At 40.9% G+C, this 21900-nt stretch overlaps 1 long non-coding RNA gene across 1 annotated transcript; it reads left to right on the top strand.

Moving 5' to 3' along the window:
* Positions 1-8621: 8621 nt before the first annotated feature.
* On the top strand, positions 8622-16666 carry LOC112547712 (uncharacterized). The gene is made up of 3 exons (XR_003091525.3): positions 8622-8793; positions 10532-10647; positions 16325-16666. It is a non-coding gene; the product is annotated as an uncharacterized LOC112547712 (long non-coding RNA).
* Positions 16667-21900: the final 5234 nt, after the last annotated feature.

The raw sequence follows: 21900 nt of genomic DNA, 5'->3' as shown, positions 1-21900 counted from the left end.
TGCACTTTGTGTTAAACTGTTTCAGCTATATATTATGTAGTCCTTAGCACAGTTCCCAGAAACAGAAGTGGTACATTCTGGAAGATTTTGCAAGGCTGGTGAACCATTTCAGCTACTCTGTACTAAAATGACTAAGGCACAGATAGTCTGACTGACACCTATGGAGCTGTAACCAGTGATGAAAAATAGGCCAGTGGTTGACGTATTGGTCTTGGACTTGAGAGGCCTGGCTTCAGTTCCCTGCTGTGCTACACATGTCCTGAATGACCTTGGGTAATTTAATTAATGTTTCTGTGTTTCAGTTTGTCATCTGTTAAATGGAGATTCTATGAATTCTCTAACTCCTCAGGGGTATTGTGAGGGTAACTGCTTTGAAGTTAATGGGTGTTGAGACAATATAGTAATGGGAGAGTTAGCTAAATAAAGAAAACTGTATTGGGCATTGCCCATTATCTTCTGAGCACAGAGAGAATGTGTGGGAACTGTGAGTAGTAAAGTAACCTTCTGAAGCTCCTCCAACGTAGCTGTGGCTTCTACAACCACAACACTCAAAAACTGAGCCCCTATTGTTGCTTATTTGTTTCTTTGAGGAAGACACCATATGGAACTTCTGCTTTTCTTCTTCCCTATGTTTTTATTCCCAGCCTCGGAGTTCAATAGAAGTTAAGTGTTCTTTTCTTTCTTTGAACTTCACAGGGTTTTTTTGTTAACTCTTATTCCTGACTCTCCTTTAAAATGTTTATTAAATTTTTAAACAAACTTAACAAAATAATACAGTAAAAGACATCAGAAGAAACCATAAGAAGAATAATTAGAAGATCAATAAACTATTCAGTAATTCTTAGATGACTTTCCAATGACCTTCCAGAATAAAATAGGATAGGACATACAAATCTTACATGATAGTTAATATGCCAGATGAATACGAATACATTTGCTAATGTTGATTTAGCTGTCTTCATTGTGTTTAACTCTGCAGATCATTGAATAAAAGAATAGTAAAAAAGAACAAAAGAGGCATGCACAACAAAAAATACAGATAAAAGAAATACATGGGATAATGTACTTGACAGAAACAGTCATCTATTGCTTTGTGAACACAGAGACAGGAAGTAAGGCCTGAACAGATAATAAACTAGCAGAATATTTCACGAAAACCCACTCACGTTCACCATGGCTAATACTAAAACATTACTCTCTCAGGAACTGAGCATGCAGTTTCTATAGCATTTCAACCTTGCATGGAATGAAAAATTGTAACTAAAACCTATGACTTCCTCACAGCTGGGTAAAGAACTAAGCACCCATCAGTAGTAGCAAGCCAGATTTAGAAGGCTTTTGACATTTCTTTTCGTTTCAGTGCTTTACGGCAGGATAGAGAAAGAAGTTACTAGACTATTTGTAAATTATTCTCCTGAGTTTACTGATGACTTGGTCTAACTCTGTTTTTATGCCAGGTTGACTGCAATATGACACTTGCATATTTTGTTAAAATGGTATTAGATGCGTACAGTCATGAGTAACTCTTTCCTTTTTATGAAGATTCCTGTGGCACTGTATAGACTAACAGATTTATTGGAGCACAATCTTTTGTGGGCAAAGACCCACTTTGTCAGATGCATGGATCTTTACCCACGATAGCTTATGCACTAATAAATCTGTTAGTCTATAAGGTGCCACAGGACTCCTTGTCGCTTCTGCAGATTCAGACTAACACAGCTACCCCTCTGATAATTTCTTTTTTATGTGATTCAGTGTAAGCCAAGGGTCTTCTTCAGGGCTTCTCAGCCACTTAAAAATGGGTCCCATTGGCAGACATCATCCTCACACAAAGGGATATTCGAAGATGAAGAATAGACAATGAAAAAAAAAGTGTTTGCAAAATCTCATTCTTGATTCCATTCAACAATATTCATGTTTAAATCAATATTTCAATATCTAGTTTTGCTCTGAATTAAAACCCATATTCACACATGTAAGAAAGTACATACTTGATACTCATTATTCCCCATTTATTATTTTAGTGGGTTTTTAAAATTCGTATATACAGTCAAGAAACAGAGGACACAGAAATCTCACAAGCCTAAATCTGGTCCCATTGAGGTCAGTGGGAGCTTTTCTAGTTTTTATCCCACGAATTTTAGGTGATCATTAGCACAAAACGAACAATGAATACTCCCTATTGTTCAATTGACTGCTAATCTAAGAGAGAATTTTAGTCAAATTATGTGATCAAATAATTACCAATAATGGAAGGATTCAGGAAAATCATGGTCAGTTTGTGCATAAATAGTAAGGGAAAAAACGAGGTTGCATTTATGGACTGAGTTGAGAAAGCAGCTGCCCACTGAGCAGAGGATACAGGGTAGGAATATGATTACCATGGAAAGAACTATTATAAACTTAGCATTGGATCATTCATTTTTTGTTTTTGTGGGGTTTCTTTTTGTTTTGTTTTTTTGTCTTAGACAAATTATACCAAGCGACCAGTACTATGTCTCCATCTTCACATCCCAGTGTAAAGCCGCATATTCCTTTTCATTTTGGATGACATTTTATGTTACGCCTATGACAGTTTAATTTCAGTTAACCACTGCTAACAGTGAGAACTCACAAAGAAAGCAGGCAGTCATGCAGTCATTGACTGTGTATGTAAATGATGTAATCCATTGTGTTGGGTCATTGTGGAGGACTCTTATTATAAAATTGTTCTGCCCCATCGCTATAAAAACCTTTTTGTATGACTGACATTTATAAAATATATTGTAGATAGTTATGCAAAGCTACCTAAAGCTGTCATAGCCGAAACACTTTATTTAAGTCTGAGATCTTAAGTCACAGATGCTTCTGCTGTTTATTCAGAGCTCCAAATGTGTATCTGTTAGCTAAGTCTTCATTCTAGGGCCTCTCTTTGCATGCAGTACTCTTTAAATAAACCATGTGAATCTGCTTGCAAAGGGTTTCTATTCTGCTTTTGGAGCATTGACACCTATCTCCTTTGCCCTTGCTGTTCAATAGCCCATTATTCCCTAAGCCCCACACCTTACAATACACATTCCCAATATTTTTAAAGGACAGCAAGGACATGTTTAAAGGGCTTTTCCATGCTGTGGCTGACCCCTTACTACTATCCCAGACCTCTGTTAAATTTTTACATATCCCAACACAGATAATTATTATCACAATATTGTTATATCAGAATAAAATAACATGCTTTCAGTGTAAGTGGCATAGTCATATGTTAATATCTGCATCAGCATTCATGCTGGCAGTGTCTCAGAAGAATTATTAGAATTAATCTGATTCCTTCATTTTTAAAAAAGGCCAATCAAGCAAATTAGCAAGGGTTCTGTTAAGATTCCCCTTCAAAAGACTCCCTGGAAAGTTTGAGGAGCAAGATTGTTTTCTAAACCAAGTTATCAAACCAAATCCCACCCTTTCATAGAATTTGCTTTTATAATTTATTTATTAATAATTGGAGCAATGAGATCTAAGCTTTTAATGCCAGGCAATTTAATCCCTACTAAGAAGTACCTAATTTTATCTTCATCAATATGTTTTCCTTTAAAATATTCTAGTATAAAAATCAATTACAGTGTGCATTATGTCTTTGCCAATAAGAGAGACTTGTTTTTCATCATAAAAATTATTTAACTGTATTTTAATTAACTGTTTTTCTAAGCACCCATATCCCAGGACATGATCATGATTTCCAGTTCCTTCCTACAGAAAGCTCTCATTTTATCTTTCAGTGTGCTGACTATGGGGGAAAAAAGTATCCTCTTTTGATTGAAAAGCATTTGTTTAAATATTGAATATTTTTCCTTGAAAACATTTAAACCTATTTTTTCAAAAGAACATTAATAACTTGTTAGGTTTTTTTTATTCTTAACATCAGCCTCTATCAATTTATTTGTACTAATGTAATAGATGAAAGCCATTGTTGGTGTAACTGCATAAGTATAGGCTATCATAACAGGAATGAACATGACCTGTTCTGTTTGTTTCCAAACTTTCCTAAATCGTTCTCCAACATATTGAAGTTTCCATCATCTTCCTCCTTCTGGCTATCTTTAAGCTGTTGTGTAGAGTTCAACTGGAACAATTCCACCTCCCTTCCCCATTTTGCTGAGAATTTTGTCTGATCCAAAGTAGAATTAAAACAGAACAAAAAATGATAAAAATCCTGCAAAACACAAAATCTTGTGGAACAATCATTTCACGTCAATAGGAATCCCACAGTATTCTTGCCAGCAACTTAAGGAAGCATGGATTGGATAAGTGGATATAAGGTGGATAGAAAGCTGGCTAGATTGTTAGGTCCAATGGGCAGTGATCAATGGCTTGATGACTGGTTGGCAGTCGGTATCAAGCGGAGGGCCCCAAGGGTCAGTTCTAGGGCTGGTTTTATTCAACATCTTTGTTAATGACCTGGATGAGTGAATGGATTGCACCCTCAGCAATGTCACAGATGACACTAAGCAAGGGGAGAGGTAGATATGCTGGAGGGCAGGGATAAGGTCCAGAGAGACCTGGACAAATTGGAGGATTGGGCCAAAAGAATTCTGTTGAGATTCAACAAGAACAAGTGCAGAATCCTGCACTTGGGACAGAAGAACCCCAAGCACCGTTACAGGTAGGGGAACAACTCTCTAAGCCAGTGTTTTCCAACCAGGGTTTCGCGGAACCCTGGGGTTCCGCAGACCATCATCAGGGGTTCAGTGAGAAATCGTGGAATAAATAATAAAAATTTTGAAATTCCACAAACAAAACACAGGAATTTTTTTTTTTTCTTACAATGTATATACAGTTTAACAGCTCTTTACAAATAAATTTTCTTGACAATAATTTATCAGTAATTGAATTGTGCTCCCAGCTGTCAACTTTTTCTGGCCAAGCAAACATTTTCATAGGTAGGCGTTCCTCAGGATATGAAAAATTATTTTAGGGGTCTCTCTATGGGAAAAAAGTTGGGAATCACTGCTCTAAGCAGCAATTTGGCAGAAAAGGAACGGGGGAATATAGTGGATGAGAAACTGGATATGAGTCAAGAGTGTGCCCTTGTAGCCAAGAAGGCTCATGGCATATTTGGGTCAATTAGGAGAAGCGTTGCCAGCATATCTAGAGAAGTGTTTATTCCCCTTTATTCAGTGCCGGTGAGGCTACATTGGGAGTATTGCATCCAGTTTTGGGCCCCCCATTACAGAAAGGATGTTGATGAAAGAAAGTCCAATGGAGGGCAACAAAATTGATTAAGGGGATGGAGCACATGACTTATGAGAAGAGGCTGAGTGATTTGGGCTTGTTTAGTGTGCAGAAGAGAACAGTGAGGGGGGATTTGATAGCAGCCTTTAACTACCTGAAAGGGAGTTCCGAAAAGAACAGAGAGAGACTGTTCTCAGTAGTGACAGATGGTAGAACAAGGAGCAGTGGTCTCAAGTTGTAGTGGAGGATGTCTAAGTTAGATATTAGGAAAAACTATTTCACTAGGAGGGTGGTAAAGCATTGGAATAGGTGACCTAGGGAGGTGGTAGAATCTGCATCCCTGGAGTTTTCAAGATCTGGCTTGACAAAGCCCTGGCTGGGATGATTTAGTTGGGGTTGGTCCTGCTTTGGGCAGGGTATTGGACTCAATGACCTCCTGAGGTCTCTTCCAATCCTATGATTCTAAATGGTCCTTTTTGGGAAAATCAGAATATTGTTTTCTATTTTGACTTTTAAAAATGTTTACATTATGAAATATAAAGTAAAAATAATTTAAAATTGAAAAGTTTGGCTCCATCCTCTAATCTGTCCAGGTCACTCTGGATCCTTTCCCTGCCCTCCAGCATATCTACCTCTGCCCCTATCTTAGTGTCATCTGCGAACTTGCTGAGGGTGCAATCCATCCCCTCATCCAGGTCATTAATAAAGATGTTGAACAAAACTGGTCCAAGAACAGATCCTTGGGGCATTCCACTAGAAACTGATCCCCAACCTGACATCAAGCCGTTGATCACTACCCATTGGGCCTAACAGCCTAGTCAGCTTTCTATACATCTTACGGTCCATTTATCCAATCCATATTCCCTTAACTGACTAGAATATTGTGGGAGACCATATCAAAAGCTTTGCTAAAGTCAAGGTATATCACATCCACTGATTTTCCCATATCTGCAGAGCCAGTTACCCCATCATAGAAGCTAATCATATTGGTTAGTCATGGTTTACTCTGATCAGTTTCTGATTAATGCTCCTAGCCCTCAAAAACACTAAATATGTTTCTTGGATCTGGACTTCTAATACTCGAGGCATCTGAAGAAGTGGGTTTTGCCCATGAAAGCTCAGGATACCATCTACATGTTTTGTTAGTCTTTAAGGGTATGTCTACACTACAAAGTTAATTCGAACTAACGGACGTTAGTTCGAATTAACTTTGATAGGCGCTACACTAGCGCTCCGCTAGTTCGAACGTAATTCGAACTAGGGGAGCGCTTAGTTCGAACTAGGTAAACCTCATTTTACGAGGACTAAGCCTAGTTCGAACTTACTAGTTCGAATTAAGGGGTGTGTAGCCCCTTAATTCGAACTAGTGGGAGGCTAGCCCTCCCCAGGTTTCCCTGGTGGCCACTCTGGCCAACACCAGGGAAACTCGTCTGCCCCCCTCCCGGCCCCGGACCTCTTAAAGTGGCACGGGCTGGCTACGATGCCCGTTCCAGGTGCAAGCCTGCCAGCACCCAGTCAGCAGACCCTGCACCTGGCACGGCTCGAGCCACCCACCCAATGCCTCCCAGCCCTCCCCCTCTTCCCGGGACCAGGCTGGTGGCTCCCGGGAGTATACCCGGGACCGCAAGAGGCGGGCACCCGCCTGGTCTAGTGCGGACATCGTGGACCTTGTCCACGACCTCCGCACTAGGCACAGGAAAGTGGCCGTCTAGAGCAGGAGAGCTGCCAGCCTGTCCACCCAGGAGCAGGTGTGCATGAAAATCAAGGTGGTCCACTGAGACCCCCGACCCTGAGCCCTGAGCTTACAATGGCCATACTAGGTCAGACCAAAGGTTCATCTAGCCCAGTAGCCTGTCTGCCGACAGTGGCCAACCCTAGGGACCCTGGAGGGGATGGACCGAAGACAGTGACCAAGCCATTTGTCTCGTGCCATCCCTCTCCAGCCTTCCACAAACTTTGGGCAGGGACACCACTCCTACCCCCTGGCTAATACCACTCCATGGACCCAACCTCCATGACTTGATCTCACTTCTCTTTAAACTCTGTTCTAGTTCTAGCCTTCACAGCCTCCTGCAGCAAGGAGTTCCACAGGTTGACTCTTTGCTTTGTGAAAAACAACTTTCTGTTACTAGTTTGAAGCCTGCTACCCATTCCTTTCCTTTGGTGTCCTCTAGTCCTTCTATTATGGGAATTAAAGAAGAACTTTTCTGTATGCACCCTCTCCACCCCACTCATGCTTTTATAGACCTTTATCCTATCCCCCCTCAGTCTCCTCTTTTCTAAACTGAAAAGTCCCAGTCTCTTTAGCCTCTCTTCATATGGGACCTGTTCCAAACCTCTGATCATTTTAGTTGCCCTCCCCTCTCCCACCCTCTCTCTTCCCTTCTCCCACCTCCTTTTCCCAGTCTCCCCGAGTTTTGTTCAATAAAGAGAGATTCTATTTTTGAGCACACGTGTCCTTTATTTTGTACATCAGGAAGGGGGCTAGGGAAGGGTAAGTGGAAGGAGGTGAGGGAGGAATGGGGTACGAGCCCCCGATGGGGAGGACTGGGCTGGCTCTGTGGGCTTCTGGGGGTGGAAGCTCTCCTGCAGCCCCCCAATTGCCCCCTCTGCCCAGATGGCAGCCTGCGGCAAATGCAGCCGGTCTGATGTCCGAGTGCTGTGATGTGCCCAGTGTGGGCACTCAGGGCACTCCAAGCCAGGACTGCTTTGCAAGCGGGGCACCCCTGAGAACTGTTTGTCCGGGGTGGGGGTCGGGTCCCTTTAAGCACAGCTCTCGGCTAGCCTGAGGCAGCAGCTCCACGCTCTAAGTCCTACTCTGATGCCCAGCCGGCACTGCTTCCGGCCATCCTTAACCCCGGTTCAGGGTCCACTTAATGTGGACATGCTAGTTCGAATTAGCAAAATGCTAATTCGAATTAGTTTTTTAGTCTGGATGCATTAGTTCGAATTAGCTTAGTTCGAATTAACTAATTTGAACTAAGTTAGTTCGAATTAGCGCTGTAGTGTAGACATACCCTAAGATGCTATTAGACTGTTGATTTTTAAGTTTTTCTTGTTACAGACTAACTCGGCTACCCCTCTCAAGCAAATATATAGTGATGAAACTCTGAGAGGAATTGTGATTGTGAAGTATGAGGGGTTTTTTTGCCATTAAAGCTGCAACCTGGGTTTCATCAGTAGATTAAGACCAACCAACCTATCCTTTACCATACATACACAAATGTCCAAATACTCCAGATAAACTCTCTGTAATGAGCAGGGGGGGGGGGCATTCACTGACCCCGCTGAGTAGGAACCCCTCTCTGAGCCCAGGTGGTCCAAGACAGAGCCTGCCCTTTTAAGTCCACAGAGGCCTAGGGGTGGGGCAGGAAGTATAAAGCCCAGCCCAGGAATGCAGTAGGGGGCCAGCTGCTGAAGGGAGCAGAGGCCTAAGCTGAACCTTCATGCTTAAGCCCTGAGGATCTGGCAGAGGTGAGCGACTGGCCCAGACTGCTAGGACCAGGCACTGAAGAGGAGACTTTCTGTGCACTATCCTCACAGGCAGAGTACCTGGACGCTGTGAACCCATCACTGATTGAGAGCCAGGTACAGATGGAGGGGGAATTTGGAAGTGGCCCAGGGGAAGCAGATGATGGTCAGCCCTTTAATGTGTGTTGGCATGTTTCAGATTGGATTCCCCACTGACCCAGTGGCCGCCAAGGCGGCCATTGCTAAGGTGCGGGCTGGAATGCAGTGAAGTAGGGAGGGCCTGCATCCTCCCTGCCACTCCAATTTTGGGGTGGCTGTCTCCCCCTCCCCACTTGTGCTGGGAAAACTTTTTATTTACCTGCCCTGCCCTGAACCAGGGCCTGGGCTAAAACTGACTCTGGGAACTGTTTGTTCTCCCATCTCACCCTGAACTAGGGCCTAGGCTGTATTGACTATGGACTGGCACGAGTGTTGCAGCCTGCCCCGCCCTCTGGCCCCACTTTCTTAAAGGGGCCATTGGACTAGTAGGTATAGGTCAGATCATCAGTCAGGGGCCCAGGACTAAGCAATACCGCTTACACTCCCATTTTGGCTTTGACAAATGCTTTTTATAACACATTCTACATAGGATCTCTGCCCTTTCTTCTGGCTTCTCATACTTGGTAGGCATTGAGGACCTGAATATTTTGGTGTTATAACCCATGTTTCATCTCATCTCCTTGGCTTCCTTTCATACGTTTCATCATTCCTCTAATGGATGGATAAATTTCTGTGAAGGGATATTTATGCTTGTGAATGCTCCAGGCTTTTCTTGCTGATTTCTTGCAATTTCAAAAGTGCTGTTCATACACTCTCTGTCTTCTCAATGAATGCAGACTACAGCATATCTTCACGAACCTTCAGTCATCTACTCCCCTCATAGTAACATAGGCACTAAATAACTCAGCTCCACAGTCTATTTATGGAAAGAAAAAAAGCCTTCTCTGTGGGACATCAGTGTCAGTTTTTCATGTGGTTTTCAAATGTCATTTTCTTGGCATAAATGTTGCTGTAATTAAGTATTCTCCATGCAGCAAAATTGATTCTCCATTCTGCAGTTTGTAAACTTAAGCATTTCTTTGTGAATCCCCTGTTCATCTGCAAAGCAGTGTGCCTGTTTCACTCAGCATGCTTTATTTTTATATTACCAATAGGAGCTGCTTGTTTAAGAGAAGTGAAAGTATTGAAATAGTACATGGGTTGTCATATTAATTCTATCCTAATTACATTGTTGGCATCCAATTGATTCATGTTCATTCTAAAACTTATGTTAGTACTAATAATTCCCTTGTAGGTAAGGAAATGAATCAGCTGAGAGGGTGTATGGATAATGCTTGCACATATCTATCCAAGAATAAATACTATGTCCTTTTAATTTATATACTTTATATAGCCATCTTCACAGATATCGTATAGATAGATAAGGTATTAAAAATGTATGTGTACTCATTACTTGCTTTCAGTATTTTTGGGTATGCAAAGAATACAGGATTAGCCCCAGATAAATATTGTATCAGAATATGACTCCTGTTTAGTATCAGTGGAGGGTATTGCAGTCAGGTGCAGGGTGTTATTTTTTCAGTATCTTTATATGACTATGGGCAAAATAAATGAGTCAAATTTAGCCTGAAGTAACTAGGGGCAACTCTCATGGAAGTTAGATTCAGTACTGATGTAAACCACAATGAAACTATTTCACAGTGTTCCCATTAGCTGGTCTCACTTTTCCACTCCCACGTCTGTCCCTTTGTGTAACTCCTTTTGCATTATTTCCACCGTTTTGGAGCAGCTTACATTTCCACTTACATCCCTGCAGAATTTGGACCCTTGGGCTGTGGGCTTACCAAATCTCAGAAGCATTGAACTCGGGCAGTCCTGGGATGGAAGCACTCCACAGACACCAACATGGAGGCGGATGTGATACTCCAGCAGGTGGGACTTCTCCCTGAGAGTTGGCAATGAAGCAATCTGTGTTAGTAGGCAATGAGCTGTCGCTGGTGCTGTCCTTCAAAGGCGTTGTCCAATGGAGGCTGTGACCACACAGTTCTATCAGAAAAAGATATGCAAATTGCAAACTACAATTTGCATATCTTTTTCCGATTCTTTTTTCGGAAGAGGCTTTTCGAACATTTGGCCCATCTACAATGGGCCAAATGTCAGAAAAAAACTTTCAGAACATCCCTTCTTCCTCGTAAAAACGGGATTTACAGGGATGCCAAAAAAAAGTCTGCTTTTCTGAAATGTTTTTCAGCAAAGCAGATGCATTTCTTGGATGCGGCAGTTTTTCTGGGATATATCCCGGAAAAACTGCAGTCTAGATGTAGCCGGAGATGCTGTTATATACCCGTTATATAGTGGAAATTCTATAATGTTTTTGTAAGAGTTATCAAATTAGCTCTAGTGTCGTTGTTACCTTGTGTTGACAGATAAGTATTGTCGCTCCCCAGAAACTGACATTTCAATAGTAAATGAAGTGGGATTCTTATATGGGGTGTAGTCACTTTATAAGGTGTCGAAAATTTTGTTTAATGGTTTTATGTTTTATGTAAAATGTTTTGAGACTTGGGAGAAAAGGTGCCGTAGAAATGTAAAGTATGGCATAGTTGTTTTTTTTAAAAAAATGTATAATAAAGGGGTCAGTCTAAGTTACTTGAAATTATTTCCCTGCCACCACATCTTTGTTCTGAAAAATGGCATTTAGAAATAGTTGTGATTACTTCATTTGCTTGAAAAGGAAAATAATTGGGAGACAGGTTAAAAGATGGGATTCAGGGGCTGTCAAAGGAATGTTGCTTTAGTATTACAATGATTTCCTTCACTGTGGTGTCTGTAATACTAAAAAGATTAACAATTAGAGATACTCAAATTTTGGGGGAGAAACAGCACCCCTTTAAAGACTGACCTGGTCCAATTTAGTCAGGAAAAGAGCGTTACTGCACACAAGCAGCCAATTTTGACGTCTGTTTTCTTAGGTGTCCCTTTACTTCATTTTATTCTTCTCATTATTGCTTGTCTTCTGTCATTTTGAGGGTTTTTTTATGAAATATAGGTACACAACCTGACTGTGTACCTTGAAGGGAATCAGTGTTTTCTCATTTTTCTACATTAATCTAGATGTCTGGTGGACTCATTTCTGTTAATTCCATCACTCTGCTCAGTCTGCTTTGGACACGGACATACTCACTCACTCACTCACTTGGCTTCATAGACCATGAAGGAGAAATAACACCTAAAACACTTACAAGTTGTCTACTTGCAGTTGGCAGCATGATTGGGAATCCTCGCAGGAAAGCCAATATTATGAATGTGAATCAGTTTCCTTTCTGCGCTGAGAAACAAAAGGGCTCCTTTGGTCTGTTGCCCCCTTATTTCAAGAATTCTGGATATGGGAATCAAAATTAGACTTGGATTGGATTTCAAAACATTTTAAAAATGCCAGCTGGTGATACTTCAATGGAAAAAGTATAAGCCACTTGCTATACTACATCCCAATTCACATGAGAGATTCAATGAGATCTAGGAATCACTATGAAACATACTAGTTTTAAAAAATCAGATGTGGAAGGATTAGCAGGAAAGAGAGAAGAAAGGGAAGTGTTTCTATTAGCCCAGGTATGACTGCAACCAGATCCAAATACATAATGGAAAACAGAGGGAAGAGGGGGGGGGGAACCCTTCCATTAAAGTATAAGCTCTTTGTAAATGGAAAACATCAGCCATTGTTTGGTCTTGCCTGCTTGCCAATCAGCAAGGAAAGCTGACTGCCAGTAAGGAATGATTATAGCTTTAGTTCCATGATTGCTCCTCCTAGCTGAGAGCTCTCATTAGGAGGAATATTACTATTCCATCCTTTCCTGAAGCTCTGTAGGATGCTACTTGAGTTTAAAAAAAAAACTGAAGGGGGGAATCTGAGAATTCAGTCTGAAAGGTTCTGTGGTAGTTCTGTTCTTTTTAATTCAGTACTTTCAAAAATGCCTTGAAGATTTTCTTCAATCTCCCTAACTTTTCTAACAAACCATTAAAACGAATCCTGCTTGTAGGCTTGTGAAGCTCTGTGGGTGGGGAAACCAATTACATCAATATTTTATTTTTAAAAATAGCTTGCATTTTTCCTCCATTGAGACCTGTTATATTTCCAGCAGCATTCATTACAATAGAGTACTGTTAAATACACCATTGGCATACAATCAGCTACCATTTATTTTACTGTTGAGTGATTTGTTACAGTAGATAGAAACCATTCAATATCACTGACAAACAACAGACCCTGTATAACCCAGAATTACTGTTAGACTACTTTTTTTGTAATGAATGGAGGCTTATTGCCAGTTTTGTTGTCTTGGGAGAGCCAGGCAAAATTGTGCAAGGTAGAGGAAAAAAATAGTTATTTTTGCAATGCAATTTGGTCTAATTACTGCTGACTCTTCAGAGAATCGTCAATGACCTTCATCAGGGATGGCGAAACAGCTGCCTGTCACCTGGAGAATCATCCACAAACTAAAAGAGACAGCTATTTTTTCCACCTGAGAATATGTCTTCCAGAAATAGAATCCTACTGATCAAATCATCTTGTTAATAAATTTAATATATTTTGCAGTAACAATATTTTCTATTATCTCTAATTATTTTAGGAACCATTATTCTCCACCCCATGTTTAGTCAAATATCTTTCCTTCTGTCAATAAATTAGAGCCATCTCTTTCTCATTACCTAGTTAGGGTTCAGTTCTCCGTGTGGGTATGGTAGTTATCTGGAAATTAATTTCTCAGGTTGGATCAAGCATTTCTCATTCCCCCTAACAACTCTGTATAAAACAAATGACACTGTGCACTTCTCTGCAGCTGAATTAGCAGTGGCATGTGTGCAGCTATGCACACTTTGCACATGTGTCAAGGGTTTTTTGACTTGTTATGAATAACAAGCATTAGTTGCCTGATGAGGTGGGGAGATACCATGTAGCAACAGACTCTTCTATATAGTATCTCTACAAGGCTCTTATAAAATAGGGGCCGTAGTGCTCTTGTCTCCCACTCAAACACATGCACATCCAGGCTACGTCTGGATTGCATCCCTTTTTCGTAAAAGGGATGCAAATTAGACATATCGCAATTGCTAATGAAGTGGGATTTAAATCTCCCCTGCTTCATGAGCATAAAAATGGCTGCCTCTTTTTTTCGGCACGGAGCTTTGCGGATCTTGTGGAAAATAAAGCCTTTTCTGAAGGCTTAGGGATAAGGGATCTTTTGGAAAAGTCTTTATTTTCCGCAAGATCCGCGTCTAGACTGGCACTTTTTTCTGGCAAAGCTCCAATCTAGACGTAGCCCCCAGTGTTTCACTAGTGCTAATTCTTCTCCAGACTTCTCTATTCTAATTTTAAAGGAGATGCTTTTGGAAAGATTTAATCTTCCATTGGAGGTGATCTTAACCTTAAACACCTGTACACAAGCATCTTCCATAAGCTCCTTAAATTTTGCTGTCTTTGTAAGTGTCCATTGAGAGAGAGTGTCTAATTCACCCCAAAGGTCAATAATATCCAGGTATCTTACAAATGGGTTCACTTTAGACAAATGATGGACCTTCTCACTTTAGATTAAAGGAGAGATGCAGCAATCATTGACAAAGCCCATCTTTGAAGGTACTGTGGCCATGATTACTTTATTGAAAGGAAAAGCAATATGTGGCTGGGAGTAATATTACTTTCCTTACAAGAATGGAAAGGTATACCAGTTATTCTAAATACAGACATACCTAAATATTCAGTTGAATACAGTTTATTAATTCACAATCTTTGTAGAGAACGTGGCTCCTCTATAGAAACTAGTTGAATGAAAGTTTTTCCTCACAATGATTTTTTGTGCCCTTTTTTAAAAGACACTGACTATAACTATTTCTGTTAAACACTAATTGTGATTAGAACCAGGACAGCATTCAGGTTGTCAAGAATTGCAGATCAAATGGAAGACCTCAGGAATACTCAGCTAACATGAACACTGTCCGTAAATAAAAGCTCTTAAGGAATCAGTATTAAATCTCTTTCAGCTTCTTTTTAAGAGGAATACTTACATTTGATTAAATAAACAGTTTAATTATCCAGTAACTATAGAAATGCTGAAATAGTCCATTATAAACAAGACTCATTTGTTACCTGGGAACAATAATGCTATTTCAGATTCTTGGAAAAAGAAAACAAATATCTTAATTGGAAACTACAAATGCAATGTAGCTGATCTGGAAGGTGACCTTGTTAACTCCTCTAGCACCTGATTCTTTGGGAGCATGTGGTAGATTACTTCATCTGGACTGGATGACTTGCTGAATATGTTGCTGAATTGTGTTCCAAAGTGAACAGGGGAGTTTGAGAAGGAGTATGTAAGAGGGAGTCCTAATATGGTTAGGAAGACCCACATCACCTGTGTCATCACTGCTCCTGTGTCTCAGGAAGCAGGTGGGAGAGCTACAGGTGGCTAGGTTGAGGAGCATCCATGCCTGTGAGGGATTCTTTGAGAGTATTCATGTGGTGATAGTTAAGGTGGAGGAAGCTATCCAGCTACAAAGGATTGCTGGCACACCACTGGTGGGGGAAGAGATGGCTCTGTCTCTGCTGGTTACTTTTGGCAGCAGGCAGTACTCCAGCCCTACTCTACACCCTCTCACTGTGGTTCTGGAGAACTATTATGCTGCCCTGGATATGAGAGAGATGGAATCACACCCTAAGGTGGAGGAAGAGAAGCCATGTATCCTCAAGGATGGGAGGTCTACAGATTATCACTGCAAGGAAGAAATGTAGGGTAATGGTAGCTGGAGACTTTTCTGAGGGGCATGGAGGCACTCATCTGTTGCCCTGACATGACATCCTGGGAGGTATGCTGCCTGTCAGGAGCTGGGACCAAGACTTTACAGAGGGATTGTCAAGGATTATCTGGCCTTTGACTACTACCCTATATTAATCATCCATGTGGGCACTAGTGATACTGCAAGGTGTGACCTTGAGCAGATCAAAAGTGACTACAGAGCTCTTGGCGTACAGGTGAAGGAGTTTGGAGTGCAGGTGTTCTCTTCATTCCTTCTGGTCAAAGGTAGGAGCCCAGGCAGAGACAGGTGCATCCTGGCGGTGAATACCTGGCTGCGAAGATGGTGTTGCCAAGGGGGGTTTGGTTTCCTTGATCATGGGATGCTGTTCCAGAAAGAAGGACTGCTAAGCAGGGATGGGGTTCTCCCAATGAGGAAGGGGAGAAAGTATTTATATACTGCCTGGAGGGCTTTAAACTAGGTTTAACAGAGGGCATGTGATCAAAGCCCATAGGTAAGTGAAAAACATGGAGACCTGGGAGAGAGGTCAGAAATGGGAGGCAGCAAGGCCTATAATAGCAGAGACAAAGGAGGGACAAGGCAGTGTTGAGGGTGAAGGACATTATCTGTTTGAAAGTTATAATTTATGTAAAGTGAATTGTTATCGGCTTAGGTTCTGTAAATTCTCCTTATGGTTCCCCCTTCCTGAATGAATGCATGGTGTGTCTGTGAAATAAACATGCAGAGGGTGATGAACTTTTACTCACCTGAACTTGAGTGCACATGGTTCCCTGCACAGAGTGCACATGGCCCCCTGCAGTGCACACGGCCCAGAGAGGACATTGAGGAAGGCCTATAGACCTGTAACATCATGGCCAAACTGCTCATGGCCTGTAACATCGTCGATCCAACGAAGAGAGAGAGAACCCGAAAGGGGATCACCAAGCAGGACCTTCCAAGGGTGACCTCTGCTGGGATCATCTGGCCAACGAACCGGTTCCGGGGTCATCATGGGAAGATACCAACAGCATGAATCTCAGCATGAACTCCTGGTGCCTGACGCTCAGCCTGTATTTCGTCGGACTGTAAGTGTGATTGCAGATAGTGAGAGTGAGCTTCCCTTTTCCCCTCCTTTCAGAGTAGGTTAAAGCAATTAAAGCCATTTGTGCTCATTACCTCGTGGTCACAATCCTTGTTAGGCCATGGTTAGTTGCAATTGAACTCGAATTGCCTGGGGTTCCTTATTCCTTTCCCCTCCACCGCTTGCAAGAGGCAGAAGTGTGGGGGGGGGGGGGAGGGAAAAATCAAATCAGTGTCTTAGTTGTCTGCATAGAAATGCAAGAAGTAAGGGGAATACACAGGAAGAATTAGAAGTGCTAGTAAATAAACACAACTATGACATATTTGGTATCACAGAGACTTGGTGGGATAATACACATGACTGGAATATTGGTATAGAAGGGTACAGCTTGTTCAGGAGGGTTAGGTAGGGAAAAAAGAGGAGGTGTTGCTTTTATGCATTAAAAATGTATACACTTAGACTGAAGTTGAGATGAACATAGAACACAAACTTGTTGAGTGTCTCTAGGATAAGTTAAAAGGGGTAAAAAACAAGGGTAATGTCATGCTAGGGGTCTACTTCAGGTCACGTACCCAGGCAGAAGAAGTGGATGAGGCTTTTTTTTTAACTAAGAAAATCATCCAAAGCACAGGACTTGTTGGTGATGGGGGACTTTAACTATCCTGACATCTGCTGGGAAACTAACACAGTGGGGCACAGATTATCGAACAAGTTCTCAGAATGCATTGGAAACAACTTTTTATTTCAGAAGGTTGAGAATGCTACTGTGGGGGAAGCTGTTCTAGATTTGATTTTAACAAATAGGGAGGAACTGGTTGAGATTTTCCAAGTGGAAGGCAGCTTGGGTGAAAATGATCATGAAATCATAGAGTTCTTGATTCTAAAGGATGGTAGAAGGAATGAGCTCAATCTAACTAAAGGATAACAAGAAAACATTCTACAAATATATTAGAAGTAAAAGAAAAACCAAATAGAGTATGTCTATACTGCTACCCTACTTCGAACTAGGGTGGCTAATGTAGGCATTTGAACTTGCAAATGAAGCCCGGGTGGGCGCCATTTCTAAATGCCCTGTCATTTGAACTACCTGCCTGCAACTGCCCGCGGCTACACACGGCATAGACTAGGTAATTTGAATTAAAGCATACATAGTAGACCCATTGTTCAATGAAGAAACAACAGAAAATTTGGAAATGGCAACAATGCTTAAAAATGTCTGTTTTAGTTTTCACCTAGGAGGTTGGTAGTGACTGTATGCCTAACGTAGTGAATGCCAGTGGAAATGGGGTAGGTTTTGATTTTCAAATAGGAAAAGAACAAGTTAAACATTACTTAAAGAAGTTAGATGTCTTAAAGTCACCAGGGCCTAATGAAAGGCATCCTAGAATATTCAAGGCACTGATAGCAAAGGTATCTGAGCCTTTAGCTATCATCTTTGAAAAGTCACAGAAGTTGGGAGAGATTCAGAAGACTGGAAAAGGGCAAATATAGTGCCCTTTCAATAAAAAGGGGAAATGAGAACAACCCAGGAAACTGCAGAAGTCAGCATAACTTCTGTTCCAGGCAAGACAATGGAGCAAATAATTAAGGAATGCATCTGCAAACATCTGGAAGATAATACAATTATAGAAACAGCCAGCATGAATTTGTAAAGAACAAATCATGTCAAACCAATCTGATAGCTTTCTTTGACAGGAAAACAAGTCTTCCGGATAAGAGGGAAGCAATAGACGTGGTATATTTAAACTTTAGTAAAGCATATGGTACAGTCTCACATGACCTTCTTATCAATAACGTAAGGAAATAAAACCTAAATGGGGCTACTATATGGTGGGTACATAACTGGCTGGACACTAGTAATCAATGGTTCTCAGTCACACTGGAAGGGCTTAATAAGTGGCGTTCTTCAGGGTTCAGTTTAGGGACTGGTTCTGTTTAATATCTTCATCAAAAATTTAGATATTGGCATAGAGAGTGAATTTACTAATTTTGCAGATGATTCCAAGCTGGGAGGGGTTGCAAGTGCTTGGGAAGATAGGGTCAGAATTCAAAATGGTCTGGACAAACTGGAGAAGTTGTCTAAGGTAAATAGCATGAAGTTCAATAAGGACAAATGCAAAGTACTCCACTTAGGGAGGAACAATCAGTTTCACATATAGAAAATGAGAAGTGACGATCTAGGAAAAAGTATTGCAGAAAGGGATCTAGGGGTCATAATGGACCACATGCTAAATATGAGTCAACAGTGTGACACTGTTGCAAAAAAAGAAAACATGATTTTGGAGTGTTGACAGGAATATTGTGAGCAAAACACAAGAAGTCATTCTTCTGCTCTACTCTGTGCTGATTAGGCCTCAGTTGGAGGACTATGTGCAGTTGTGAGTACTACATTTCGAGAAACCTGGAGAAACTGGAGAGGGTCCAGAAAAGAGCAACAAAAATGATTAAAAGTCTAGAGAACATGACCTATGCAGGAAGACTGAAAAGTGGGTTTGTTTAGTTTAGAGAAGAGAAGACTGAGAGGGGACATGATAACAGTTTTAAAGTATCTAAAAGCGTGTTACACTGAGGGAGAAAAATCTTTCTCCTTGACCTCTGATGATAGGACAAGAAACAATAGGTTTAAATTGCAGCAAGGGAGGTTTAGGTTGGACATTAGGAAAAACTTCCTAACTGTCAAGGTGATTAAACATTGTCATCATTTGCCTAGGGAGGCTGTAGATTCTCCATCATTGAAGATATTTAAGAGCGGGTTAGATAAACATATATCAGGAATGATCTGGATGGTATTTGGTACTGCTTTGAGGGTAGGGAACTGGACTTTACCTCTCAAGGTCTCTTCCAGTTCTAGTATTCTATTCTGTTTTTCTGGGTTATTTCTGTTAAGTGTTGAGTACCTCAGCTTTCATTGAACTCACTGTGAGTTGAGGGCACTCAGCACCTCTCAGGATCAGATCTTTACTACCTAGTGAAATTTTGAATTATGCTTTTGAAATACATGGCCAAAATATATTTTTGAAAACGTTTTCTCTCCAAGGCTGTGTCTAGACTGCAGAGTTTTTTCGAAAAAAGCAGCCTTTTTTCGAAAAACTTCACCTGCATCTAGACTACAGCCACGTTCTTTCGAAATAAAATCGAAAGAACGTGGCTTTTCTTTCAACGGCGGTATTCCTCATTTCACAAGGAATGCCTTTTTTCGAAAGGGCTCTTTCAAAAAAAGGCGTTTTTGAATGCAAACAGGGCTTTTTCGAAAGAGAACATGCAGACTGCCTGGGTAATCTCTTTCGAAAAAGCGGCTCACTTTTTCGAAAGAAGAGGTTGCAGTCTAGACGCTCTCTTTCGAAAGAGGCTTGTAGTCTAGACATACCCCAAGTGATGATTCAGGGATTTAAAGAAGCTTTATTATGGTAGTGTCCTTTTGATTAAATAAACTAAGTGCCTAACAAAATAGGGTGTATCTAGACTACAGAGTTTTGTCGACAAAAGTGGACTTTTGTCGACAAAACTATACCTGCGTCTACACTACCGCTGAGTTCTGTCGACATAACGTCGACAGAACTCAGCAGTTTTGTCGACGCTGGTAAACCTCATTTTAAGAGGCATAATGCCTTCTGTCGACAGAGTTCTGTCGACAGAAGGTGTTATTGAATGTAGGGTTGTGTCTAGACTACAGGGTTTTGTCGACAGTATCTGTTGACAAAACTTCTGTCGACAAAACCCTGTAGTCTAGACGTACCCATATAGCCCTGATCTTTCATCTTGATCCTTCCATTGTTCTACTGCACACAATGTTAACAGCCACAAAATAGGGAGAAGGAATCACCAATGATCTAAGTTTCAAAGCCACATACCGGCTTTATGCCTTTGATGAAGATAATACTTTTCAATTCACTTTTCCTTTAGGATATGGAAGTCTTTTGCCAATTGAAGATTAGAATTAAGAACAATGATAACCACTTAAAGTCACAAAACCAGAGCTTTCAATAAAAATTCAGTCACAGCTTTAATACCAGGAGACTTCAGGGATATGTGACAACCTAGAAGGATAATGCTGCCTTAACTAAAATAAAAATTCATAGGCACTGTGCATAGCCTGAGGCTTGGACAGTTAACTGCTGCGCCTCAATGGGAAAAATAAAGAGACTGTACCTAAAATGTTGTTAAATACCTTTAGCTCTTAACTTAAAATCCCACTGGCATAGTAACTAAAATAAAGTATGAAAGGATTTCATCTTTGAATCCCTGCTGGACAGCATGTATTCTTCTATGAAATATTGATGGAGTTTAAGCTTGAGGCACAGAGAAAACCATTCGAACTGTAAATGGTGGCAATTGTCTGTCAAAATATCTGTCATTTGCAATGATGTTGTAGCCATGTTTGTCCCAGGATATGAGAGAAGGTGGGTGAGGTAGTATTGGCCCTCTGTTGATGAGAGAAGTTTTCAAGATCCACAGACCTTAAATTCAACATTGCGGTAAAAAAAAGACACATTCACCAAACAATAAAATTATACAAGGTTATGAGTTATAAATTATTTTATGTGCATTCTGGGGATCGAACCTGGGACCTTCAGAACCAAAAAGTGTAAGCCTCTACCATAGGAAATAACTCTGGAAGGGAGAAATAAGTAACAGATTTCATCTTTGCTGTGACTAGCTAGCAGTAGGGAAACAGAAAGCCAATGTATAGCAATAATACTTCAAGAATGAAGGTTATTAGAGAAGTTAAAATGACTACATGAAATGAAATAATAATCGTGTTTGGTAAATAGCCTTTCAGGAGCTGCTGGGTGCTGCACAAACATTTCAGCATAATTAATAATCTCCTAAAGTAAGCAGTATATTGGGTCAGATTATCTTTTTGAGAAGAGACCCACATGTAAGGGGCAGGAAATCCCAAACTTTATTGTTATATTTACTTTTTTCTGCTCTAGGAGCGTGGGAGGTAGATATCACATGCAACATCGGAATAGGGTCTATACTCTCAAACTTGTGTATGTGCTTAGTATAAATGCAGGCTACAATAAATCTGTAGGGCATTAGTCATCTGCTTGAACCCTTTCAGCCTCCTTAGTGGGCTTTCAGCCCAACCTTGCTCCTAGGTTAGCACAAATCAGAACCATGAGTCCAAAGATGGGTCACATTCATCAGAAACCGAACTCCTCTCATGTGGACCTCTTATAGCCAAAGAGGTCCAGTCTGAACTATCGTACCATCTGAACTGTTTTTATTTCCATAAGATTCAGAGGGACAATTCTTTTTAGCATCTATACTTCTGGGCTCTTCAGAATTTCATTTGCGCCTTCCGTCACATA

Source organism: Pelodiscus sinensis, chromosome 10 (genome assembly GCF_052426305.1).
Source record: "Pelodiscus sinensis isolate ZL-2025 chromosome 10, ASM5242630v1, whole genome shotgun sequence".
Lineage (NCBI taxonomy): Eukaryota > Metazoa > Chordata > Testudines > Trionychidae > Pelodiscus > Pelodiscus sinensis.
The sequence above is the reverse complement of the archived record's forward strand: the minus strand, read 5'-3'. Positions and strand labels throughout refer to the sequence as shown.